Source organism: Haemaphysalis longicornis, unplaced genomic scaffold (genome assembly GCF_048455015.1).
Source record: "Haemaphysalis longicornis isolate Haplotype H1 unplaced genomic scaffold, Haemaphysalis longicornis Haplotype H1 scaffold_6, whole genome shotgun sequence".
Taxonomy (NCBI): Eukaryota; Metazoa; Arthropoda; class Arachnida; order Ixodida; family Ixodidae; genus Haemaphysalis; species Haemaphysalis longicornis.
The window spans coordinates 71,292,174-71,319,661 of NW_027526407.1; the positions used below are offsets into that span (position 1 = coordinate 71,292,174).

At 46.6% G+C, this 27,488-nt stretch overlaps 1 long non-coding RNA gene across 1 annotated transcript; it reads right to left on the bottom strand.

Annotated features, from left to right (window-relative positions):
• Nucleotides 1-16,994: 16,994 nt before the first annotated feature.
• On the bottom strand, nt 16,995-23,530 carry LOC144142976 (uncharacterized). Its single transcript, XR_013317075.1, has 3 exons — nt 23,120-23,530; nt 19,447-20,738; nt 16,995-17,208 (listed from the first exon to the last, which is right to left on the bottom strand). It is a non-coding gene; the product is annotated as an uncharacterized LOC144142976 (long non-coding RNA).
• Nucleotides 23,531-27,488: the final 3,958 nt, after the last annotated feature.

The following is a 27,488-nucleotide window of genomic DNA, read 5'->3' on the forward strand; positions in this document are numbered from 1 at the left end:
CTGTGATGTCCGCGTGAGGAATTCAAATGGGGCCGTCTTCTTACTTTGACTGCACGCATTCAGCATCACGTAGACGAGTTTCGTAATCTTTGTTGGCGGAACGCATTTGTCATTGATTTTAGTAAAATGGTGACCAGGAGATGTTTCAGTTGGAAAGGTTGCACCGGAAGGCAAACATTTTAAATCAAAATATTATATGACTGAACTATAGCTTCGCTGTACAAAAATTATCCCACTGCGGCCGTCACCAATCCAAGCACTGCGTATGCTTAGAATGTTTTTGCAGTGAAGCTCTATATGTGCAATCCCCCTGTTCTGGTGCCTCTTTGGAAAGAAAAGTTGGTGTGACGAATGAAAACTCGGAGCTTATTTTATGCTCATTAAAAAATTCAGAAAAATTTGAAAGCACTTTAGGGCCACGATCTTTTGTCCTACATCACCCCTGAAAAACAATTTGGGCCGTTTCTGCTATTTTCGTTGAAAATGTCGACAAAAGACGATAGTCCATGTCGACATTTGCCACGTGAATGCCTCTCTTCGTTTTCCAGCTCACCTCTCTGGTTGTTGCTCTTGCGTCATGCTCCCCCCAAGCTAAACACGCTAAAGGTTTGCTCCAGTCAATTTAAATTTATCGCGTTCCGCTCCTCCATGCCGGGTGCCCCGATGCCAGCGCTGCCGTACGGTGGAGACGCACGTAAATCGAGGCGCCCTACTTTAAAGGAGCAATGAAGACAAAATACAAGTTGGGTTTAACAGAAAGTCTGCTTAGTCCCGATAACAATGATACCAATATCATCGCAATCTTCGAACAAATAACGGAGATATTAAAGAAAACGTGTGAAGCCGTGGCGACCCCCTAGCCAATTTCCCGCAACTTTTCAATGACGTCACGGAACCTTGTTTGTGCGATTGGCGGCCGCCTAACTGACCTGTCGCGACGACACATGACTGGACGTCTGTAATGGGGCCTCTAGTTCCATTTGACCGCAGCACTTTAATGCTAATGTGCAGTTAACGCACTGAAAATTATGTTTTATTGTTGGCCCGTGTGACGTCATTCTTGCTCATAACACGTCACTGTGGCGCAAAATTTGAAAGTTTTTAAATACTTCTTGCTTTTTTTTCGTTAAAAAAACATCTGTTGTGGCTCTAATGGAGCTGAGTGAGATAGTGAATCCTAGTTCTTTCAAATTAAACAAAGTTGTATTTTCTCTTCATGGCTCCTTTAACGTTAATAGAACCGCGTTGCCCTAGTCCATGTGCGTTTCGAGCAGAACGTGCAACCTATCTAGTGGAACCTTTCGTAACTGTTGCTGCTTGATATCTTAAAATGCTCCCAGAAGCTATAGTGACGCGGCCGACGGCAGAAAACAGTGTGAATTCTTTTCTGCAGTGGATATCGCAATTCATTTCGCAAAAATCAAGCATCTGTGAAATAAAAAAAAGAAAACTAGATATCCTTTGTGTATATATTTTCGGTCTTTTATTTGCGTGATGCCTTGTTCTTGTTCAATAATGTTGACAAGTATGGACATATAAACATAAATAAAGTATATATATATATATATATATATATATATATATATATATACACATTTAGCGAATCATAAAATGGGAAATGAGGGGCTCTGCGAAATAAGACCGAAAATAAGGATTGGCAGTCAAGAAAACCTCGGAAAGCAAACGGGAGGTTGTGGCGGGTCATAGAAAGAGATGAATTTCTTAAGTCAGAAAGAAATTGGTGAAAAATTGCCCGCCCGGCGGGATCCGAACCCACGACCTTCAGAATACCGGTCTGGTGCGATAACCACTACGCTACAGGCGGGGCTGTTTCCCTACCAGTTTCTCGGGTATTTATGTTAGGTATTTTTTGTTTCCTGTACTTGGGGGTGGTTAGCCAGTGCCACTCGGACTACACGGGGTGAAGGGGACCTTCTTTTAAACACTCGGGCCGTGACTCGAGTGCCTACGACATGTCGAGAGTTGTCGACCAGCGTTGAACCCTCTTAAGCTACTTTTGGCACCAAGACTGCCAGAACAGAGGCCCTCGCTAAGCATGTAGCGAATCAGAAAATGGGAAATGAGGGGCTCTGTGAAATTAGACAGAAAATAAGGGTTGGCAGTCTAGAAAACCTCGGAAAGCAAAGGGGAGGTTGTGGCGGGTCATAGAAAGAGATGAAGAATTTTTTGAGTCAGAAAGAAATTGGTGAAAAAATGCCCGCCGGGTGGGATATATATACATTTGCGTCCATCTGTGTGTGTGTGTGGGTTGCGGGGCTGAGGCGTACCCGCTCAGACAGACATGACGAGCTAACCGTTGCCATAGCCGTTCTGTTTTGGGGGGATTTCAACGTGGCCATCTCACCGTCTCACGGCCCTATGCGACCCGACTGCTGTTGCCCGTGGCCGAGTGGTTTGTGTTGGTGTATTTTATAGACAGCAAGATGCTTACGACGCCGGGGGGAAATGAACAGCCCCATGTTTGTCCCCTAGAATAAAACGTAGGCTTTTCTAGTTTCTTACAGTAATTAGCTAAGATGAATGCCCAATCTCAAATTTCAAAAAAACGCGTTTTCGTTAGTGCCCTCCTTACCGTACACCCTACTTCACCGGTCATCGCGTGTCATCCTTCTTGAAAGAGTCGATTGGCACTGATTTTCAAGCTTTCTTGTAGACGATGGAAGGGTCGTGGGGAGGCTCAGCACTGGCCAGCGCTCTTTCGGTGCTGTTTTATTTAATCCCGTCCTTCATATATTCCCCTCCACATCACGGACTGAATGCAGTTGTATCTTGTGACTGTATGCAATAATATCCCCAGTGTATCCTTCGTTTCTGATTTCCTTTTGAATAAAAAATAAACAAATATCTGCACTGGCCATGTTTTGTCAGGGGTGGCACAATTGCGAAAGCGCAAATTCAAGTGGAGGCGAAAACGAATCTAAGGAACGTGTAACTCAACTTGTGTCACTTCTTGACATTTCGGCTGCATGTGCTTGGTTCCTCAACACTTCTTGGGGCAGCAACAATTTTTAAACTTTACTGGCTTGTTGCGAATTTCGCGCAGGCTGCTTTCTTACTTCGTTTTGCAGGCGCTATTAGTCGCGTGAGCCGTCCTTCACGATTTCAATCCATCATGTCAGTTCTGATACGGTATTGTCCCCTATTATTTGGATTCTAGTTACTGTTTGGGCGGGCTGTATTTGGGAACGCATCCTATAGCACCCTATCACTGGCGTTCTCATCCGGCCCCATTCAGCGGCTACGCCAGGTGAGAAAAATAAGGATATGGGTGGATCGTGCTTGGGTCGCCAGGACAGCAAGGACAGTTGGATTTTGCCTGCCAGGCTGGTAAGTCTGTCTAGGGCGCTACGCTGCGACACCGCGATTCCGGACAATGTGGTGACGGCTGTCGTTGGCGTAGTGACGGTTCTTCTGACTGTAAACGCAATTATTTTTTTCCGGGCTACCATCATTTCAATTTCACATTTTGTAGTCATCCCCGTTAGAACACTTTTAGATAATGGTGGCATTTTCAGGTACTTTCTTAATGGTGGACACGGAACTATGTCACAATTTTGTTTTAAATTTTTCAGCGTTTGCAAGGTACATTCGGGATAGTGCTTGAAAATCACCGTTATCTCGAATTTTCTCTGAATGTATAGCTGCGGTTAACACACAGTTTACTCGGCGACTTTACAGAGAACCATTCCACATTACCTAAAAGTATTTATTCATTCCTCAGTGCACAGCCTTTGCTGAAATGTTCGATTATAGTTAATTAAGGTTATATGTATGTTTTATTCCAAAGTTACCAGCCTGAAATAGCAGATCTTGGACCACACGTGCGGGAGCAAGGCGTACTTCAGAGCCGCCTTAACAATATTTCTCAAGAACTCGGCGTTATCGGGCATTTCTTGCCCAAATGGAATGACCGGCAAGTCGAATATTTTTCTATTGCTTTCAGAGAATCCAGTGATCCGTGTGCCTCGGTTTGGCTGTAGTCTACAAATTGACATACCACGCCCCGAACTTCGCGTTTTGAAGAGCATTCCTCTCGCATTCTCCTCGTCTGATGCAATGGCGGAAGCAAGTGTTCATGTCATCGGCCCACTAAAATTACCAGCGTCTGGTGCAGGGGGCCTGCGAAATGTATTCTCACGTATATGTGTAAGTTTGAGGTGTCGGTGTGAAGGAAGGCCAGTGTTCGCAACTGCGGTGATTGTTTTATGCGGTCACCGACAGCAGTGGATGGATTATCATGGCGTGTGGTAGGGTTAGTAAAAGAGAACCCATGCTTAAAAAAGTGCTGATTGGGATGCAGAAAAGTAAAATAAACAAATAACGGAAATATTGTGGGACCCCTTTAATACGGCAGGAACAAAACTGGAACACAAAACGGGAGAGGAGCTACGATCAAGGTCGGTCCTATTTGAACACAAATACGGAGAAGGAATGGCGATGGCATCAGCAAAATTATATTGGCCTCGGGTCATTAGAGTTGATGGTTCGCCGTAGCCGGCTGATAGAGGTCCATGGGGATGGAGGTGAATAACGGTAAAGGGGATCTACACAAAGAAAATAGCTGTATATAATTTAAGATACACGTCAGTAGCTGAGATGGTCAGCACCATGACCGCACATTTACCAGCATCATAAATACTACTCAATAGATTTCGCGTACAGCAACTCTGACTCGTGTATCATGGTGCTTTGCTCATATTCCCTACGCGTACCGTCTTGACTTCCGTGTCACATCCGGCGCAGTATCTGGCGTGGATGCCGTGCTCGGTCTTGCAACCGGCGTGCATCTCCGGCGTGCAGCCGGCGTGAAGCCAAATCCATTTCAGACACGGTTTCTTACGGAGAGTTGGCTTCCCTCTAGCCCTTTCTGGGGTACCTTAGCAAAAAATGTCCGCGAGCAGAAACCGTGCAGGGAAAAAGGGCGATTGGCAGCAGCACGCCAAGGCGCAGTAGAGAAGTGAAATGACGCTGCGTCTGGTCAGCAATTACGACGAGAGGTGGCGGTGCTTTCGCCACCAGTCACACGGACTCTGCCGGCCTAGAAAACTAGAGTTATCTAGTTTTACCACTCAATTTTGTCACAAAAGTGGAGTCAAGTTTATTCTAACAGAATGGAGCGCGTGTGGCATGAACAGGTAAGCAGCAAAACTTGCCATCATAGTCAACTATTCCATCAATCGGCTACAGGAACGTACAGGCGTGCAAGAAAGCGGGGGAAGAGGGCAAATAATTTAAGGTTTGTTTCGTGAACATGTGAAACATAATCAAACCAGATAACTGCTTCGACCCTTGAATTTTATTCAGAGAAATAGTTCAGACATCACCGACAAAGCTGAGGTCTTCAGGTAACGTGATCATTTTATTCCTGCTTGGTTCTTTTATTTTCCTAAATGGTTAGTCTTAAACCATGAACCTTAATAGTAATGTTTGACGGGGTGGAGCACTACTTCTGTAATTGTATAACAACTCCAACAAAAACTGTGCGAGGCATGGTTCTCTCATGAAATGCTAGCTTGAAAACCAGTTTCCGTTAGCTGTATTCTGCGTTGAACATTCGAGTCCGCTTGTGTTAATCACACTTAGTAATGCTAACGATCCTGCTCGCAGACGGAGATATATGAGTACACTGTTTGGCAAAAAGTCCATCAGGCAACCAACCGTGGGAACCTGATGAATCTCTGGAGTGACTTTGCTCCTTTTCACGACGAATCCCTGTACGGCTAGCATGCAGCAGGTGGTCTCCCACGACACACCAAGTGTAGACTGATAATTTCCTGGGGAAAAATAAAAAACTACGGTCTTCGGAACCTTTTCTTTACACGAAAGCCTACGCTGCACCTGATAAGATATCTTCCCAGCGATATATTTGTTTAGGGGTCAAGCCGACTTCCAAGAGATCGACGTACACTAAGCTTTTGTAAGCTGGATTGCCCAAATAGAGCGTTGCATGGGAAACCAAGGCAACATAGGAGGGCAGTGTAAGTACAGCCACAATCGTATTTTCTTCACCGCTGCCGCCTCTTTCCCGAGTCGTTTATGCTCCTCGGCAAGCGTTGCGTCTTCTTCCTTCCCGACATTGAGCAAGCAAGAAGCTCTTCATCGGATGTCTGTACGGTGTACTAGAGAACGCGACGTAATTGACGGAGTCGCGCATTCATTACCCGTAATTGTCCCTACCCACCATTTGCGGGCGTCCTTATTCTCTGACGTTGAGATCGTGCCACCGTCCTCTGAAATCAACATAGCAAATCCCGCCATAGCACTGGCTTCGGTGGGCTTCCCTTTTCAGAGGATAGAAGGGCTCTAGTTTTTATGGTAGTGCGCCATTTATGCTGATAAACGGAACAGTTTGTGGCCTACAATGCATGAGGTCCGTTACATGTTTGGTAGATGGTTCTCAACTAGCCCGCAGTCAATTCTGGCTGATGGCTGTCCACTGCACCAGTCAGTATGTGTCATGTAAAAATCTGATTTCCAAAGCGTACGCATTGCTCGCCTCGGTCTCTGGTCGATGCCCATAGTCGCTTTCCATTTAGACTCTGCGACAGCCTGCCCGAATTAACTTCGAGGACCTTTTAAAGGGACACTGAAGTGATATGTAAACATTGCGGGATTACTTGCGCAAATTGTAGTCCGGGGTCCCCAGGCTATGTTACGACCACTCTGGGCGCGTTTACGCGCTTTTATTTAGTAGAAAACTTAATTCGAAAATGCTGTCCTCCTCTCTTTACGCTCGCCCATTTTCTGCGGCGTTTTCGTGTGACGTCGAGAGGGGCCGAGCTCGCAATTGGCTGAGCTATCTGCACGGCTCCCCGGCCTTCAGACAGAGTCAGTCGGCCCAGCGTTTCCTCCGCCGGACGCCGACGGGTCGTCGCAATTCGTTCGCTCAGTTGAAACGAAGCCAGGCCCAGGACACGTTTGTGAATGGAAGAATGGGCCTTTCTTTACTTGGTTAGTTTGTACACTGTATCTAGCTCCAAGTCAAGGTCGCTTCACACAAGCGCTGTGCAAACGCACATGCGACGCTTCGCTGACTGGTACGCCCGTAAGAAAATATAAGGCCTCTTGAAGGCGGGAGAAGAGTCAGCGAAGTCAATATAGGTACTAAGGAAATAAAATCAACTGATATTTTTACCGTACAGCGTAAAAATAGGGTGCGGGAAGCACTTTTTTGCGCTGGGCGAACAAGCACAGCGGTCAGCAGCACGACTACGCATCTGCGAACGCTTTTCCGTCTACGAAATGCAATTGCTAGACGTGAGCTATTGCGGAAACTCGGGGGACGCTTACTGCACGAGCACAATACAACAAATAGTCACCTAAGCTGCTTGAAATGCCAAAACTAAATAAAAATGTAAACTTGTTGTACAATATATACCTTATATTACCACAATCGGCGCAGCCCGTCTCGTAGCCGAGTTGTCTAAGGCTGCAGGTATGTCGCCGCCGAGTGTTTTGCAAGTCACGAGTTCGAGTCCCCGCGGGCACGTGCTTTTTTTTTTTTTTTTTTTGTAAGTTAACTTTTTTGTTTTCTGCCGATGTTTTCTACATTCAGTTCACCTTTGTTTGGGCCGCAACGTTCATGGCTCCACGAACTAGTTCCCAGAACGCGCGCAGGCTGGCACTGGCGCGCTAGCGAGTTCTCGTTGGCGTGCTGTCCATAAGCACCGACTGCTTGCGGGCAGTGGGCACAGGCCAGAATGAACAGACCCTTGGCCTGGTGGCCTGGTGCGAACACGCATTTTACGGTACAGGCATGAGTGAGGCAAGCTCCAAATAGGGGGGCGGGGGGGGGGGGAGGGGGGGAAGCGCATGACATTTGTGCGTCTGCGGGCACGCGGAGGGCGTCCATGCACTGCGTAGGCCTCGGCTAGTGAATGCTACGATTCCAAGCCGTCCTGGGAGGCTTATCTTTATGCATTTTTACAGCTGACAACATGGCAGAAGCGCGGTACGATGATTACTGAGTTATTGAGAATGCCCATCCAACAACGCACAGGTTGTGTTTTACAGAACCGAAACCGAAACCGAAACTTGTTTGGTTGCTCACCTTGGGCATCGTCCAATCACGGTGCGGCTCCTCCTAACGTCACAGCTTTAGTTGGTGCGGCCGCCGCAAACCGCGCATGGTAGTTTTTCTTCTTTGGCGCTTTGTAAAATAATTACCGATTTGTCAACCGGATAAACGATGAAAAGTGGGCTAATTTGAGCCAGTCTACGCAGTGCAAGCAAAAACGGGAGCTTGACAAATTCACTTCAGTGTCCCTTTAAACTGCAAGTCACAAACCTGCACCGGCTGCACACTCACCTCGCACGTGGCCATCGCATGGCTCTTGTCTTCGTGGTTCCCCAGCGGGTTCGAGACGGGGACAGGTGGGAGGAGAAGGCAACCCATAGTTCAACCAAAAACACTGGCTTGGCTTTAACACAGTACTTACCGCCGTAAAAAAGGGCCAACGCCCGCTCAGGTGACCAGAAGGGGCCTGCGGCAGCCAGGGATGGATTTAGCGCGTCACATCCTTCGAGCGAGTGCCAGTACACAACTGGAGGTGGTATTGTGTGCACTACTCCAGGCTCTGACATGTCTGATCACGTATCCAGCTACATGTACTGCCACCCTTGCCTGCCGTCAAGTAAATGTCTTTGCAGTAAAAGCTCATTACAGTGGAGGTGACAGCATCCCTCCGTACTGTCCATTGCGGGCTCATTGCCACTGATACACCTAATTCAGTACTAGTTTATGGTCATCATGGTCTATTTGTTTGGATAACGTAATAGAGTGTTAGCGTTTATAGATGCAGCATAGTATTGTTTTTTTTCGAAGCCATTTGTGCCATGATGTGATAGCCAATACACAATGGTTATGGTGCACTTGGAAGCATGATGTTGAAGATGATGGCAGGGTTTTTAGGGAGCAAGGACGACTAGTGGCAAAGAGCGCCAAGGAAAAGCTGTTTTATGAGGACGATGTGATAGTAAGTGTAAAACATTTAACTAAAAATATACGTTAAATGACATAAAAGGCAATGAAGATGACTGGTGTAAAGGGCCAGGGTTTCAACATCCATTTTAAGTAATGAGGGGTAAAAACGTGACGTCGCAAAAAAAAAACTTAAAATACGCTTGTCGGTTATTATGGGGTCGTCGCCTAAAAGAACGATGGGTGTAGTGGAATGGGTTGTCTGTGTAGTTGTGCAAAGTGTTTGTGTCGTGTTGTTTCTAGTGCCTTGCATTGTATGAGTATATGGATTACGGATAGCCCTCTCCCCACCCGCTGCACATGGGTCTTGGGGTTCCAGTAAGCAGGTGCGAATGTGTTGCATGTGTGTATCCTATTCGCAACCCGCATAAGGCAACCTCCGTGAATCTTGGAGAATGGTGAAACCCAGCCCTAAAGACGCGAACACGAGCGAGAGCAGACAACAAACACGCTGGGTGTGTGTTGTCTGATGTGTGAATCAGTAGTGTACCAACATAAGTGTGGTTTTATTACATGTAGTTTGTTGTCTGTTTGTTCACTCCAGTGTGTTCGCCCCATTTTCTAAGCAAGTGTCTTATATGTGGCTTGAGGTCTGCATAGGGCAGCGTTGTTATGGCTACAGTGTTCCTGGGTGAAGCAGCAGCGGCTCTCGTCTGCCAACTCGTTGCCAGCGATCACGGCTTGTGCTGGGACCCAGCACAGGAGCAGCTTATTGCTTTTACGCATAGACAGACATAATGGTGTGGAGCGCAAAATTAATTATGTGGTTTTTGGCGGCTTGTGCAATGATAGTGCACGAACAACACTAAGGGAATCTGTATAGATGATGGGATTGGGAATTTCATTTTCAAGAATGTGTTGTACAATGAGTAAAGTTCCACATGCTTCTGCTGAAAAATGGTTGTGTGTACGCTAATGGTTCTGGCTGCATTGAAATTCGGACCATGAGCAGCACAGGACACCATAGTGAAAGTTTTACAAGCGTCACTGTAAAATTCTGCGCATGGGTATTTAAACTGCCGAGACAGAAACGGCTGCAGTATTTCAGCTCGTGGTACCCGATTTTTGTCAAGTTTTATAAAAGAAAGGTCACAGGACACAGGGCGAACTTGCCAAGGCGGTAAAATGTCTGAAAAGGATGATCTGTGCACTTCTAAAAACGAAGCGCTGAGAGCCGAGTCTCGCTCTTTCCCTCTAAGCGAAAAGGGAAGAGGAAGGGATGGGTGATTTACAAACAGCATAGATGCAGAGGTATTTTTAAATACAGGATAAGCACGATGGTTATTCCGCGATGAAATTTTAAACGTATAAAGCAAGTCCATTTACGTTCGTTGGTTCTCAAGGCACCATTTGTTACACTCGACATGCAGACTCTGGACAGGGATAGTGGGAAAAGCACCCGATGCGAGACGAAGAAACAAGCGTAGCACTGTGTCAAGCATTCGCAATGCTGTTTTAGTCACCGACCCATATACCACACTGCCCACACCCCACTCATGACATAGAAAGAGGACTACAGACCCCAATAGCCAAGTCAAGGTGTCAATAAGTGTTGTGTCCTATATTATAATATGTTGGCTGTTTCTGGTTTAAAAGAAATGCTCCCGAGGATGTTAAGAATTTCTCAATAAGGTGACCTGGGGCATCCGTGCGAGCAAAGCCCCAAAGAGAGTTATGTGCATTCAGGTCGCCTATCAGAATGAAATTTTCGGGTAACTGATCTAGCAGGCCTTCGAAATCTGAGCTCGAGAGCTAGAAGTCAGGAGGGATGTAAAGAAAACATAGTTTTATAAGCCTATTGAAGATTATCGTTCCAATTGCAACAGCTTCTAGGATGGTCTGTAGCTGGACAGTATGGCACGCCAAGAATTTCCGAGCAATAATGGCCACACCGCCTGAGGATGTGCCACCACCATCCCTGTCCTTCCTAAATACTATGTAACTATTCAAGCAATTTGTGTGCCTGGAGTGGAAATGGGTTTCTTGGAGACGCATCACACTTGTCTGATTGGAATGCAATAACGCATAGGCATCATCAAGATTATTAGGACGGCCTCTGCAGTTCCATTGCATATTTTCTCTTTCTATTATTTAAATTTAGAGCGACTGGAATGTGTGCATGTTTATGGGTCGACTTTCGGGACTTGATCTTTTGGAATGGGTTTTTCACCTTATCTACTGACCTGGACACCGCAGCCCGTTCCTTTCGCTGTGGTGCACGCCGAAACTGCTGGACGTCCATGTCCTCATCCGAAGTCATGAAGGTGCCCTGTGAACCGGACCCCCTGGACTTGGACTTGGCTCCCTTCCTGGTGCTCTTCGTTGGAGCCACGACCGCCGAATGTTTCAGGAGCGGCCCGGGTGGCATAGGGGGTGTAGCGGGCTTGGGAACTGCCACGGGTGCCTCCGTCTCCCTCTCCTCTGCCGTCGCGCGTGCTTTGGGCCGGTGGAAAGGAAGCAGTGGATGCAGCGGCATCCCCAACCAACGTGGTTGCCACCACAGCCGCTGCTGGCTCAGCGAGCGGTGCAGAAGCTGGTTGGGCTGCCAGGGGTAACCCTGGGGGGGGGGGGGGGGACCAAATCCAACTCGCGGTACTGGGTCCCCCCGAAACCAGACGCCGCTCCGCTCATCGGCGATCCGCGTCGGCATACCTCCTCAGGGGGAATGAGGCGAACCTCTTTCGCGCCTCTGGGAAGGTGATGTGCTCGCTGGCTTTTGAGGCAATGATTTGGTTTTCCTGATTGAATTTTTCACAGCTCCTAGAATAGGCAGCGTGCGATCCCTGGCAGGTCACACCGGTGAAGCTCTCGGATTCAGAATTGTCGGTTAAGTGATCATGGGATGCATATTTTGTGCACGTCAGTTTACCACGGAAGAGGGTGTCTCGTGCCGAAACCACTGACACTTAAAGCACCGGCGTGGGTTTGGTACCTACGGTCAGACCGGACACCTCATGAAGCCTTTGGTGACTTACTCAGGAAGTGTTGAGTGGTCAAACGTCAAGATTTTGTGTTTAGTAGCTATTATTTGGTCGTTTCGGCGTATCGTGATTCGCTCTACTGCTGTCACGACCTGATCACGAAGGCCCTCGAGCAGATCGCTTCAGTCTCATTTATTAGATCCCGATCAGAGATCACGACCTGGCAGCTATTAAGGCTGCTATGGGGCATGATCTTGATGTTAACATCGACCATGCGTGTGTTCGTGCGGAGGCTAGAGGATTGTTGATTATTTTCGACTTCAATTAGAACTTCTCCCGTTGTGAGCTTCTTATCCTCGTACGATTTGCCTATAAGGCTTTCGAGAAACGTGGAAATCAGAAAGACAGACTGGGAGCTGACGGGTTTTGACTTATCCGGAGATTCCATTACCAAAAAGCGCGAAGAATTTTCGGGCTTCGGAAGAGAAATCGAAGAGAAAGGAGGAAAATAGACTTCGGTACGGCCCCTGCTCCAGGACCGATCATGTTTGAGGGCGGGGGGAGGGTGTATCAAAGCAGGGGAGGGGGGAACTTTTTTCACCCGGATTACCCTGATACCGAGAGAGGTCCTGGAGCTCCCTGCCTGATAAACAGACAGGGAGCCCATCCGCCGGAGCTTGACCAGAGCTCCGACGGCCACCGTTTGTGGTTCGTGCCATTCACCTTAAAACTCCTAGTCACTGTAGACTACAGAGTGAGGGGGGGTGGATTCGGGTCTGCGGTGTCGCCAGTACCGTGACCCACATTGCTCAAGGTGCACCGTGCGGGGTGCATTTGGAAGCAACGCACGGAACAGGACACTTCCGCTAGTTATGTGGGGACTAGACACGGTATAATGCCAGTGGCCACTTGAAACGAAGCAGTGGAATATAACCGCAAATTTTGTATTACCACAGTAAGCAAACAATTTATTGGTATTTTGCCAACATCTTGTTTAACACTTTACGAACGCTCCTTATCGAGATCGAGGCCGACGTGTAATATTACCCACAACATTTAAAATGGACAAAACAGGGGGATAGAAAGGTTGAACTAAAACGTTTATAGTTTAATCAGTTGAGGATCAAGTGCGTAAATGATCATTCGGACACCATTCTTGTCAGAATGTCAAAATGATTCAGAATGGGATTCATCTTCGTCCAACATGCGCTGTATGTGGCATCCCTTCGTCACCTGGCATTTGTTGCACAGAAAAAAGAATATAGCAAACACGTCCGAACCGGTGAGGTGACCGTACCCCGTACAATGAACCGGACTGGGGCCCAGTTCATATTCGCCAAAGTTAACTTGACGCAGAATATTTGCGGACTGCGAATATCACAAACATTGAGTACTTCACGAATCGTGTTTAACTCGAGACTTTGTGCTGCCGTCGAATGTTCTCTAATATTCGCAATTTTTATGTACGAGAGTTGTAAAAGTTGGTTCGGTCACACCACATGCCAACATTCGACTTTCGAAACAGGGCACGCCCTAACGCTGTCTTTTTAGCATGGTCCGGAAGCTTTCCCGAAAATGGGTGACCACGTGTGCGTTTTGCGCGAAACAAGTGTAGGCCGATTCTGCTGTATGTTAGGAGAAATAGAAGCCTACTTGTGCGAAATTTAAAAGCCAAAGTCAAGGTTTACGTTCAGATCGTCGCATGTGCGTTGCATTAATGGGTTGATTGATTGGCGGTGTATTGAAAGATGTCATAATACCCTGAAAGTTGAGGGAGAGGGGCAAGAGGGAAAGATGTATGAAAATAAAAGGGATCGAAAACACATTTGTACGTCTTGCCACATTACAACTCAGTTTCGCACTTGTCACAGAATCAATGACCCGCACAGGGGTAGGTCAATCACAAATTAAACAGCTTTATATCGACAATTCTGGAGAGAGAATTCGACAATTGCCTCCAATAATAAGGGACTAGCGCGGATTTCACAAATTTGGTCCTGTTCATAACATGGAATGGAGTGAAGTGCTGGATGTTCCGATCGTCCTTGTAAAAAGGCAGACACCATTCAGATTAGATGCTAAAAATTGGATACGACTAATTCCCCTCAAATGGTGCTTTTCGTAGAATATGCTGCATGAGGATGGTTTCCTTTAAAAAGAATATCGGGTAAGATATAGTTGCTTGTTGGCTTCCAATAAAATTGTACCAGCCAGTAGCATGCCTGTTTCTTTAAATGTCTGGAGGGACCAGCCGAATATATACTCCCCTTATTTACAGAATGTCGAATAACCCACCTTTATTTTTGGTACGTTATTCCAATTGTATGTTTCATTTCATCGATATTTTTGTTTACAATTTTATTGCAGAATTTTTTTATCAAAGCGCTCACTTGTGACAAATTCTGCGGACTCATTGATGCTTTACGTAGGTATGTTCTAGAATGTTTACACAGACTTAAGCAGACGTACTCGTGTAAAAAATAGTAAATTCAATTCTCAGTAAGTTTTTCCTAATCACCCACAATTGTAAGTCATAAGCTTGCTATTTCTTCAGTTATAAAAACTTAGGTACGCGCCAGGCAAAAGCACTCTGTTATCGTCGCAATATTGACTGGGCACCGAAAACATTTGCATAGCATCGATTGACTTTTCACCAAGCCTCAATAAAATAGTTGGGGGCGCTTCCAGCAACGTTACCAACTATTGGTTTTAGTTTCAAAACTCAGGGCAGGCACGGAAATTAACGAAAAGTACTCATGTAGTATGTTTTGAATTTAATTCGTTCTAAACAAACTATATAGTTTTAACTGATGTTTCTATAACAGTTTCTACCAGACAGAACACCACGTTGCTGCAGACATTCATTGCGCCTGACAGATAATAATTTCGTGGTGTAAATTCCTCTTCCCTATACTCTTTTCAAATAATACGGCACGTCATCAGCTTGTCTTAGTATTTCACAATGCCCTAGTGTTTGAATTTATGGGAATCTGTGTTTCTTTAATTATTCAGGCTTTTGATGAATAACAATACCGTTAGTCTATGCGGCTTGTTCTAATTTTTACCCGATCAGATTTTTTGTTTGCTTAACCTTGTGTCGCGGAGTCGTGACTACTTGGCTTCGCAGCATAGCGTTAAACTCTCTATGGGTGCTCATTATTAGAATTCGTAGCAGAGATTTTAAAATATTTGGTGTCGGCAACGCGTGTTCATAACAGGACTATTTCCAACTTCCAGTGTTGGAAATTGCCTTACGCATAGTCATAGATATTTTTGTTTCAACTAATCCATGGTGGCCTAAGAATACCTTGTAAGAAATTCATTACTCCATCTGTTTCCAGGTCTACAAGAGCAAAACACGACAAACATCTTATTGAGTACAGGTTCCACAATGGATCCTTTAAATACTCTTATTTTCCATGTGTAATAAGAGAGTGAAATTGTCTTCCTAATGAAATTGTTACTAGTTCATCCCTTGATAATTTCGCGTCTAAATTGTCTAAATTTTTGCTGAATAATCCTTCTTGATATGTGTTCTGTACTACACATTGCTGAAACGTTCATGCCTTTCTATATGTAATGCATAATCGCTGTTATCCTTTGAATTGCCACGTGTTTATGTGTGTAGTCTATTTGGCTGATATTTTTGTTTTCATTTATAATCTTATTTCTGCTTTTGTGAATTGTTCAAAAAGAGCACGCCTATTATTCATGCATCCCCCAACCCTGCAACAGCCTCCATAGTTGAGGCTAGCAGTATCAATAAATAAATTAAAAAATAATAAATAAATAAATAAATATACAGTGCACCATGGAATCCTGGCGTCATCTTAGGAGGTCATGTTGGCCCGAAAGTGCACGGGGGTTAAACGGGGAGAGCCTGATCCACTAACGGTACCGCCCTAATGCGGTAGTGTAATGAGAAGCGTTTTCAAGATAATTCGAAGTAAAAGAATGAAGGTTACTAGAGAGAAAGGGCGTCGTAGAGGAAAAGAAGCCCGACAACGTGTAGTCTAGTGATTTGTATTAGTAATGACTAGAACGATGTACACTATTCCAATGGGCACCCTTTTCCAGTGGTTTTGCCAGTTTAGTATTTTTCACCGATGTGATGTGGTGTAACCGAATTTGCAAGTCATGGCGTTGAACATCAACATGTTCTTGCTGGAGGGGAACCGGGACTTCCTGATGCCACAAAAATGGGAGCTGGGCAAAAAAAAAACTGCTGATGAATTTTACTCCCTGTGCAACTTGTATGCTTGCCCTTCTTTTCCCATCAGCGAAAACAAACATTTTCAACTAATCTATGTTACTTGATGGCTTTCCTCTGCAGTTTTCGTTTACGTCTCTTGAGTTGTATAGCTCATTCACTTTGGCGGCACTTAGAGTACTGCAGTGTTTTAGGACGCTTGGTATTTCCAGAGTCCTTCGTGCTTTCTAGGCTGTGAGCTTGTTTTGTGTATTCAGAATATATTTTTGATTGGGTTACGTGTTACGACATAAAAGTAAACAGGAAGTTACACAGTGAGCCCCTCCTGGTGCAGCTGTCTTCTTTTTGAGGTAACACATGATGTTTTTCGAACTGAGCCAACACTAACTAGGCCTATCGACCATATTACCCTTGAAACTACGATCACCCTCCTGAAATAAATCTTTGCCTGGCTCTAACCAACACAACGTGCGGAACTCGCTAGCTTAAGGATGATATTTAAGATTGGCGACAGGATTGCAAACCACGATACATTTAAGCGCTACTTTTATTTTTAAAAAGAAAACAGTTCACTCTCTGGCCTAAGTTTCACCGGCAAGACTGATTGAAATGATAAGCCTTGGAAACCCAAAAGCAATGGTTTGAGCTGACTGCATGGACACTTTCCACCGGACTACTCGGGATTTCCGAGTCGGTGCTCACCAATATGCCCTCCCACTGTTCACCCGAACTAGCGTACCTAAAGAAAACGAAGTGAATATCCCAAGATGGGAAACGTCAAAAATAATTTAAATGGTTGCTAACACACGGGTTATTGGAGGCCGCGGGCAAAACAGGGGGGAATGAAACAAACACACAAAAATCTGGCGCTAAATAAATCTGTTTTATTCTAGTATCCCGGAAATTGAAGTTCTGCTTTCGAAGCGTTAAGGGCGTTCGTTACCTTCAACTCGAAGAATATTAGTATTCACGCTGGGCACAGAGCTAATGGCCCAATTGCAGGAATGTCACGGCAGACTCCTAATTGTGAAAGCCGCCTTCATTGTGCCTGGTTGTCTTGAAATTCCAGTGTAAGGCTGAAAAACAAAAAAAGCAGTTCCGGTGCTGGGTTAGGCAACAGTAATCGTAGTTCGCACGCGTTTAAACAAGCAAGGGTGGAAGGGAAAATATTTAGGAAAACCTTCTGTTCTCGCTGTGGCATAATCCTTATTGGGCGCTCACTAGCTATCCTTGTATGTTGAAACTTTATTATAATACAAATCATTGTCAGGAGATTTTTGTAATAAAGTTGCCATTTATGCTAGCCAATAAAGGGGGCCATGCTTGAAAATACAATTATGACGGCGGCCGACCAAATCCACCCACCAAAGAAATGACTGGGTGATTGCAGCGGTGTTGTAAGTTTCGTTCGATCGCATCATTTGGATCTGACCGTGCCGTTAACACAATATTTTAGTTTGCAATGCTGTTCACATTACGTCAATCCTGCTCATACTACGTCACTGTGTCGCGAAGCTTGAAGGCTTTTAATATTCCTTGCTTTTTTTGGTTAACAACAACGGTTTTTGTGGCTGCAATACACATGATTTACTTGCCAAAGACTACTTCTTTGAAACTGAACAAAATTGTATTTTGTCTTCATGGCTCCATTAAGATGCGGTCACCAAAGCCTTAACGTCCTATTTCGACATCCAATTCTTTCTGACCACCACACAGCCAAGCCAGCGCCAAGCTTTCTTCCGTAGTTTCACACAAAAAGCTAAGTCGACGACTGTCCCTCTCCACAATGCGTTACAAAAAGCAGAAACAAAGTAATCTAAACGTTTTTACCTATACAAGATGCCGTAAATTCACCGCTCTTTTGTACGATTCTCTCGTACGCTGCTTTAAAAATCTGAACACGTTGCTCGCGAATACGTCCTATGCGAGAAATGCGTTCCTGTCGTGTGATGCCCTTTCCATTCTATGCCTCCAATTTTGTTACTTCAACCATCCATCGGGTTAATTGTTATAACATGTTTCCTTTTAATTCTGCGACCTTTTGCAAGAAGAGATAGCACCTGGTGGATTTTTTTCTGGCAACAGAGGGCTTTGAACGAGAAGACCCGGTCGAAGCTGGCAAGGTATTTTTTTTATCTGTTATATGTAGTTTTCTTTGGTTTGCAGAAAATAGGAAATTCTTCGAGTCTTCTCCTGTTCTTCTAACAAAAAAGGTGTCCCTAACAAAGAGCCTCAGGTGATAAAAATGAAGGAATCTCACACAAACGAGTAAGATTTGAAGGTAGCGAAGCTATACGCAACCTTCACGACCATCGCGATTAAGTCCACGATTGCAGCCGATGCCGCAACAACCGTTACTCCATCATTGTTGTGATAAGTGCCAGGTTTCATTTTTTGGAAGTGATAATCATTAGAGATCACCTTAGAGGAGCGCCCGATATAACCTGTTTGTCTAGTTCCGAGCAAGGGTTGCCGCCATAACGGCGAACGCGGGAGGCTTTTGAGAATATTGGCCAATTTACCAAGTGCGGACGCTTGGCTTGCCAACGTGCGGCGATGATGATTGGCGGTCGCCGCGAGGCACGCATGCACAAGCCCTCAGCATTTTCTTGGTTTTTTTAACTTTCGGGTGGTCGCTGCAATCTTGGTCAACCTCTCTAAGTGGGTATGCTTGGCTTGACAAACTTGCGAAGGGGACGATGGGCGGTGGTGGTTAAGCACGTACACCCGAACGGTAAGCATTTTCTTGATTTTGTTAACTGTCGGGTAATCGCCGCGAGGCCCGCCCGCACGTGTATGCGCTGGGCAATTTCTTGGTATTTTTAACTGCGGACCCGAAAAGTCACAATTTGCAGAAGAGCTTCGCTCTTGAAAGTACCTGTACCTTGAAACTATTTTCTCGGTCAAGATAGCCCGAACGTCAACCATTTACTCTACAAAAAGGGCGAGAAACATGAAGTGATTTAAGAGGAAGTACTGCCTAAGGAGACGTAACTTTTTGTAGTGGTTACTGTAAATTTTATAGTCATTTTATTGGATAGGGGTTATGAAATTTTAAGAAATATTGCCTCGTTTTTTGGAAGTAAATATTTGGATACGAATGTTTAAAGAGAAACATACGGGAGTTGGATTATTGTAAGAACTTCATGTTACGGTGCTAAAATTTATATTCATTAAAACACTAGTTGGATGCCGGTTGGCCCTGTCGTAACTTAAAAAATTTTACAATATACGTATTCAAATAAATTTTTAGCTTAACCACTATGGAATTGCGAACGAATCGGCGCGTAGTCTGCAAACTGGAGGGAACTTACCCAATGAGTACTATACTCTCGTGGATGCACGTCTCGAGTTGTGCTTGTCCGTTGGGAATGTAACAGACTGGAACAAAGCCGTTATGGTCCTGCACCGGTCTTGAAAAGTAGGTTGCGTACTTGGTAATGCTTGGTGTCCTACTGTACTCCACTTTCTTGTGCCCTTGTGGGTGAAGAATGCTGAACTTCATTTTTAGATTGAACGGCCATTCCAGAAAATGATCAATTTTTCCTTTGCTGATTCGAAAGTAGAGCCGTAACCAGCCACTCCGGCCTAGTTCGATGCCAATAGACACGTAGTAGCCGCGCAAATACACCGGATTTGTGCCTTCGAACGCGTTGCCAGCATAACTTGCTGTTTCGAAAAGCATCCCATATTGCTCGAACACCCACGTGTGCGTTGAGGCAACACTCATGACCGAAGGGAACCGCGCCAGCACCTCTCGGGTGTCCTCAGAAAGGCCGGATTTGGCCCAAGCAATTTTGCCCGCATTCAGCGCCAAAGTCTCCGCATGCGCTTCCGTACCTTCAATAGACTGCTCTGATGGTCTGACTGCAAGGGCATCGGTAGGACGCAACAGCTCACTTATTCGATCGTATTGGTGAGCAATCGCTATTGAAATCCGCTCAAGTTCAGCCTTTGTTTCAAGGTGCCTGTCTTCCATTGCTTCTCTGAATGCGGCGAACTGCGGAGCCAGTGCACTATGATCAATTACCGGTTGAGCCGCGTCAGTTAGACTTTGTTTTAGCGCCTCATTCTTTTCGACAAAGCTGTTGTGGAAAGTCTGTTGGTTAGCATGAACGTTGTGCATGAACTCGTCAAGCTGATCTTTTAGTTCGATCATTTGACTCCTCATTTGGCTAAGGCCTTCTTGAAGGTGCCTTGCTTCCAAACATCTCTGCTCTGTTTCTCCGTCATAGCTAGTTGTCAAAGGAGCAAGATTCTTTAAAGCGTCGCTGATTTCTTTCAGCTGGGCTTGGATGGTGGAGACGGCCATTGAGTTTGTGTTAGGTATTCCCTCCGCAGAGCTGATCAAACTCTCCGAACGTGTGATGGTGAAATCGTCCGGTCGTTGGGGAACACTAAGTCCCGGTTGGACTGCAGCTTCACTGGGTGGCCTTCGGTCGTCACAGTGAGACTGAAGATGTGCACACACGTCGGTAGTAAGGACTTTCACGGGGCACTGGGGACATCTTGCCAAGTGGTACCCGCACTGATGGTTAAAATGTTTGCAAATTTCCGCAGCAGTCGTGACGACATTGCAGCCGTTGGTACGATTCCAGCAAAAAATCTGCACCAGAAAAATAAATTTAGGTTAGGCGATGGAGTGGTATTTTTTTAAATTGAGAAGCGATGCGGAAACACACCAAAGTTCTAAATGCCTGATTCAGGCCATTAAAATGGATACCGTTTATGTAAACGATGTGTGCCCTTGGGATAGAAATTGTATTTAAGTTCTCAGTTACTATATGCTAGACGAAGACAAGCAAAATGAGAATCGCATCTGCCGCACCCTAGATAAAGTGCACGAGCAGTTACTATAAAAAAGCACAGCTCTTGGAGAACCAATTCAGTGGGGTAGAGCAGAAACCAGAAAATTATGGACATTTATTAATAGGTGTTTGTAATTTGTTTTATTACGATGATTCAATTCGAAAGTCCCAGGGGTTTTATCTTGTTATTAAAATATGTCGTCTCCAGGATACCTATACACAGTTTTTATTGACACACGAGCGAGTAGTTCAAATAGAGTCGAGATTTAGAGTACCAGATTTTGCCCCGATTATCCTTCCCCTGGCCGAAGAGTACTTCACGCGTGTCGGAGCCAGTGTCGTGCAGCGGTGACATAGCGGACGGCATCTTGTCGGCTACGTGATCTGCTGTCTACATGATGGTCGTGCTACACTCGAAGAACTTCGCTGATGGTGTTCAAAGTGGATAAGCTTGGCAACGTTTCATCTGCTGCAAACTTGTATCCCTCTACAACCCCCCTCCAAACCCGCAATTTCTGCTTCATGTCTTGCACACTCTACCACATTGTATGAGAGTGGAAGCATAACCCTTATAACCCTATCCAACCTAGGAGTATTCGCAGGCCATCTCTGGCCGACTCGTGCGCCACACGCCAGCGGCAGCGGACTGAATGGGCAGAGTTTGGCCCTCAGCTCACATCCAGCTCCGAGGACTAGGGCAACATCTGGAAATAAAGTTACCCCTCTCTCTCTATCTCTCTCCCACTATCTCTCTCTCTCTCTCTCTCTCTCGCTCTCTCGCTCTCTCTCTCTCTCTCGGACGTTGCACCCGAGCGCCGGCTTCTAGTGAGGACAGGTGAAGTCTGGTGAAGCCCGGGCTGCCTCGACTAGGAGCCCCTCATCTTGCGGGCTCCCCAGCATAAGCGATCGCTGGAAACAGACGTTTATACTTTTTCTCTGTCTGCCTCTGTCAGAAAGTGGTCGTTTGATAAAAGTGAAGACGAGCCAGAATAAAGCAAGCTTGATAGCTTGTGAAAAATTATAACTTCAAAATTATGAAAATATTTGTTGTCTCTGCGACGTCGTAGTCGTAGAGGGTGCGTACAGCTTATGTTTGATCTCTTGAGAACGCCACTGCTCTTTTTAACGGCAACATTTAAATACACGAAAATCTGCGATAAGGCGTTACGAAATATGCACTAAGCATGCAGATTGTAAATGCCAGAGCGGCGTTTGGTGGCAAGTTCAACGTGTCATTGCTGAACTGACGTCTATGCGCTATTTGGCACGGATCGACAGTTTCTTCCCTGTATTGAAATGCCACTTTTCTGTCATTCCAGTAGGCGGCGAAAAATTTTGTCCCCTTTGTGAACGGAACAATGGCGCTGCTTGTTTCATTCGTACCATACAAAGTATATGTCTGCTTTCACAACGCGGATTCATAGTCACAGATTCAGCTCGTAAACACTTTCAGCGGTTAGAAATTATTGTAAGCGATCTTGGTTTTGTTTCGGATTGATAAAGGTTATTTATAATTATACCGAAAGTCGTGTTATGTTTAAGTTCTTTATATTGTAAAGCATGGTTCGTGATCTTCCATAACCGAGTAAAATTACCCTTCGCTATAGGCGTGCCGTAGTAGATTTCTGTGGATTACTTTTGACCACCTTGAGACCTTTAACGTGCGCCGAAATCGCGACACACGGAAGTTCTCGCTTTTCGCTTAAATTGGACCTGCAGCCACCGATCGCGGGTACGAACCCGCGTCCTTGGACTCAGCAGCACAACGCACTAGCCACTGACCGACCGCTGCAGGTCCTTTGCTAAGGAGCACCCCTTTGTTGAGCCGCATTCTGTAGCCTGTACCCCTCATTCACTTATGAGAAATCCAATTTTTGATCTCTCGCGAATATGGATAGGCACGCCGCACAATGGTTATTGGTACAACACTGTCACGATTGAAAGCAACCATCCCGTTTGGGAAGGTGATACGGCTGACATATCTGCAGTCGCGAAGTTGTTGTCTTGCGTCAATACTTTCTTGAGCCTCTTGGGCTAGCACTAGAGGTAACTTACTTTTAAGAAGAATAAGATATATGCAACTCCGTTTTGGTGTTCTTTCAGCAGCTATCCGCCAACACGTCATCAAAGTGGCAGCGATTGGCAAAACATATATTCGCGGTTATGATGGCAACGGTACCTGTTTTTCCAAAATGCTTCTGGCTGGGTGTTTTATCCAGGCCACTTCCTTGGACGGGCCAATGTCTCCATCTAGAGGGCAAGCGATCCCGCCACTGCGCTCACACTGCTCGTAGCACGGCTTACAGAGAAAGTGTCCACAAGGAAGGAATGCCTTTACGCTGGGCACTAGTCCACATGCACTGCAAACGTGCGTGACGGGAAGAGGTTCAACGAAAAAAAGTGGTCTCCGGTCCACTTCCTCCATGAATCCCACAAGGGTATACGGGTAGCCACCCGAAGCCATCTTGTTCGTTTCAAGTATTGCCCTGCACCGAGCGTTACCGTTTTCGTTCGCCATGTGTGAGGCAGACCGGTGTACCCTTATCAGCCCTTGTCTCACTTATCTTCCGTCGGCGCCGGGCACGCAGCAGCCCCCCACAAGCTAATCATGGTTGATGCCACTCTGTTTGCTCTTTGTCGAGAGCCGGCGGCCTGCGGCGCACCACTTGAAGAGAGTTACTTTTTTATTGTCGTTGTAAGCATGTGCCAGTGCAGCAAGGCAATGGCTATATGGTGGCGTGTGGTCCTTTTATAACTAACGCGTCAAACGCCGTCTGTGTTAACCCTTCGTTCTTTAGTGATTGCGCTTATATCAATGTTATCGGGTTGCAGTATAGTCTTTCACCAAATTGATAGCTACGCGTTTGTTTGAACGGCGATGTTATTGAGCAAATCGTTAGTTTATGGTGTGCGCAGTTATAAAAGAGAAGGAAAATGCAGAACCATCGTGTGTGCGTGGCTCGCGGAGTCCGGCCAGCGTCCCTGGCGTACATTTTACAGTCCGAGAATACCCACTTAGTCAGATTGGCGAAGATTGCGGCCACCACCCGACAGTTAAAAAACGAAGAAAATGCCGAGCGCTCATGTCTGCGACTACCCAGCGTCCCCGGCGCACGTTTGCGTAGCATACCCACTTAGGGAGGATTGCCAAGATTGTCAGAAAAAGAACTCTGGCATTTGCAGTAATCCTGGCAATACTCTCGTGGAACGAGAAAACAGAACATAGCTTATGCCCCTACAAGGTGTGCAGTAAAGCCCGCTTATATCAAACACGGATATATCGAATTATTGCCTATATCGAACCTTTGTATAACTCCGATAAAAATTACATGCATTTTAAACTTTTTATTTCGAACGCGATTTTGCTCACAATGGATATATCGAACTCTCCGGCGCTGGATTTTTCGCTCTCCTTAGGCATGCGGCATGCTTTCCCGCAATACATTGGAGCGTGGCGGTGGCGCGGGTGTCGCTTGCGACTCCCGGGCGAGCTCGAGCACGTCCAAACCGGCCGTGGAGTGTGGACCAGCTCCACGTATTGGCGCCGAAAGAGCCACATTGGGCGCTGCGGTCTGCGGTGTCATCGATCTTGAAGTCCGCGCCACTCGCTGCCCGCACTTACTCGGTTCGCTGGGTGCGCCGTTATTCGCTTGTATCCATGCTTGTCTCCGCTCTGTCGAAGACGCCGAGGACTCCGTAAAGCTTCCGAGCACGAGCGAAGCCGTCGCTGCCGTGGCCCTGCTGTGCCTTTGCATTGCCATTGTACTGCAGTGACATTAAGGGCAGCGGTCTTGTGCTTGTCGACTGTTTAGATGCCGGGGAGCAAGCAGTCACCAGGAACGGCTGCGCTCCAAGAAGCAGGCTACACCCACACAGTTCTTCCACCCCAATTAATGATTGTTTTTTTTCAGAGAAAGTGTCGTGTCAATAGTGAACCACAGGGTGGTAAGAGCAAGGCGTTAGCTCCTGACTCCATCTGCAAGATTGCTCTCATATTGGTTTTTTTTGCTTTACTTTCTATATCAAATTTTTGCTATATCGAACTATTTTACAATCCTAGCGCTGTTCGATATAAGCGGGCTTTACTGCACTTCCCGGAGTTGTAACAGGCCCCCCGTCACGGCGCACTCCCTCTCCGGCTGTCGCAGTCACGCATTTGTTTATTTTGAAGTTCGATGGTAGCCTCCAAAAGCTGCTCAACCCTTTCAAGGCCCGCACACAGCTCGTCGGTCTCCCTGTCACCTTCCCGCACGCTGCGCACGGGCGCATGACCGCTATTCACCGCTCGTTCGTTCCTCTCCTCTCGTATGGCTGCGTCGACACCTCATCCAAGGTCTTGGGGTCTCGGGAGAGCGTGAACCTTTTCATCTTATCCCTTAGCACGTTCAGGAATTGGGTTCGGAGTTGTTCGTCGAGGAGCTCTACGCGGATTTCGCGCTTCGATTCGGGCTCCACGTCACTACGTCCGCCCATAGCCGCGTTGCCCAACGTGCGGATCCTCGCCGCGAACGATTGCACTTCCTCAGCGTCTTTTTGACTGGCGCTCATAAATTTGCGCAATTTTTCGCACTCGGGCTCAGTATCGAACCATTTTTCTGCCCGTTCCTTGAACTCAGCAGAAGTTTTAGCCCCGGCCGCGGCCTGATCATGCCATACAAAATCATATGCTGCAACGACCATTTTACAGCGTGCAATGCCTACCAAGTGCGCGTCAGACCACTCGCCCAGACGTCCCACTGCCTCCAGGACATGCAAAAAGACAAAGATGTCGACCCCGTGTCCGTCTCCCGAGAAGGACGGAACCATGCCCCCAATGCCATAACACTTGCGCCTGTCACGTTCGCTTGGGTCATAGTAGCCTCGGCCATGGTGTCTCGTTTCCTGGTAGCGTGAGGGTGAAATCTCACGTTTTAGCTCAGCGATTTAGCTTACGTGAATCCCGCCGCTGTCACCATGTGTGACGCTCGTTAAATGGGTTAGTCACAAAGTCATATTAAGGTGGGTCCACACAGAGTTTGGAGCAAATGAGAAACACTGAGGCGGGTGAAAAACATTAACAATTAGTTTAATGGGGTGCCTCAGTGGTGCCGGCTTCCTCACCTGGTAGGGCGGAATCGTTCGGGTTGCATGGGGGTCAATTGTCGACAGGATGCCGGCGGGCCAAGTGGGTCTCGGGGCCAGGGGATGGAGGCATTGCGGGGCCGGTGGCTCGAAAGGTCTGCGCGGTGAACCCGAGGGCCGGAACGGGAGGCAGTACAGGACCGGTAGTTAGGCGAGCTCGAGGTGTAGACCGGGGCAGGAAACGCTGGCAGCGAATGGGCTCCTAGAAGAGACGCGCTTTCGGATTGCTCCTACGGCTGCGTCCCAATGGCAAGACGGTCGCCCCACGTCTAACCTCGATCCACTCCGTTCGCTCCTCTTTATCTCCTCGTCCTCCTACGTCCGAGCAGCGACGGTGGACAACGTGGCTGTCTGCCCACCCGCCAAGGACACGTCGAGCAGAAGAAGCCTGGCTCGCCACGAGGCAAAGAGGAACTATATGGCCTTGGCGAAGCGGCCGCGCGTTCCCACGGGAAAAATTCCTGCAGCCAAAGTTCTTCCATCTGGTTCGCAGCAGTCCGGACACACACACGACCGTCACACAAGCACGAGACACCTTTCGAAATCAACAGCAGAATCACAAAAAGAAAAAACCGAGAGGTGCCGAATATTTGAACGCGCGCTCGGTGTCTGGCTCTCACCGACCCAGAGTTTGCTCAAACCTTCGCGGGGCGGCGCTGGATGTGATTATTCGTCGCTCCCTTTGAGCAGTGACCAGTCCCTATTTCGTGTCCATGTGTACGCCCGTCATGTTGCACGGATCTGACGCTATGATCAATTATATGCGTTCATTTTCGTCGGCATAATTTTGATTTGCAATTTATAGAAAAGGCTTCCTCTACCCTCCTCCTCAATTTATTGCAGCTGTATCAGCGGCTTTGTCGTTATTGGTGCGCGGACCTGCCAATAGAAACTCCAGTGATGATTATTTGATGCCATCGCCTATTGCAGCATGATAACCACATGTCTGGCATGGCCAGCTACGAAGATCATATAAATACCCAAATTTTGAATACCACGCAGATAAAAAGATATCGAATGTAAATAGATACCTGTGTATGCTTCAAGTTGGAGGGGAACAGCTAAGCCTTGGGATCGCACATTTACCCGCATTCATTACTGCCCCCTGAATACGGCAACCACCAAATCTGAGGCGTGTAGTTTAGTGCCTTCCTCCATTTTATATACACTTACGCTTTGACTGATTTGGATACTCGGACGTTGTAATTAACGCACGGACAGGGTTAGCACGTACGCCCGTGCACTCGCACTCTAATTAGCTGGGCGCCAGGGATACCTCAAGGTAGGAGGTAGCGATTTTCAAAGCAGAGCTGTTTACTTTTAACGAGTTTAGAATACTGCCACGATTTAGACCCGGTTCGTGAACCTGTGAGGGTAGGGGTACCCTCCAGCCGAGAGACGACATGCAGCGTGCTGGTGGTGACGGT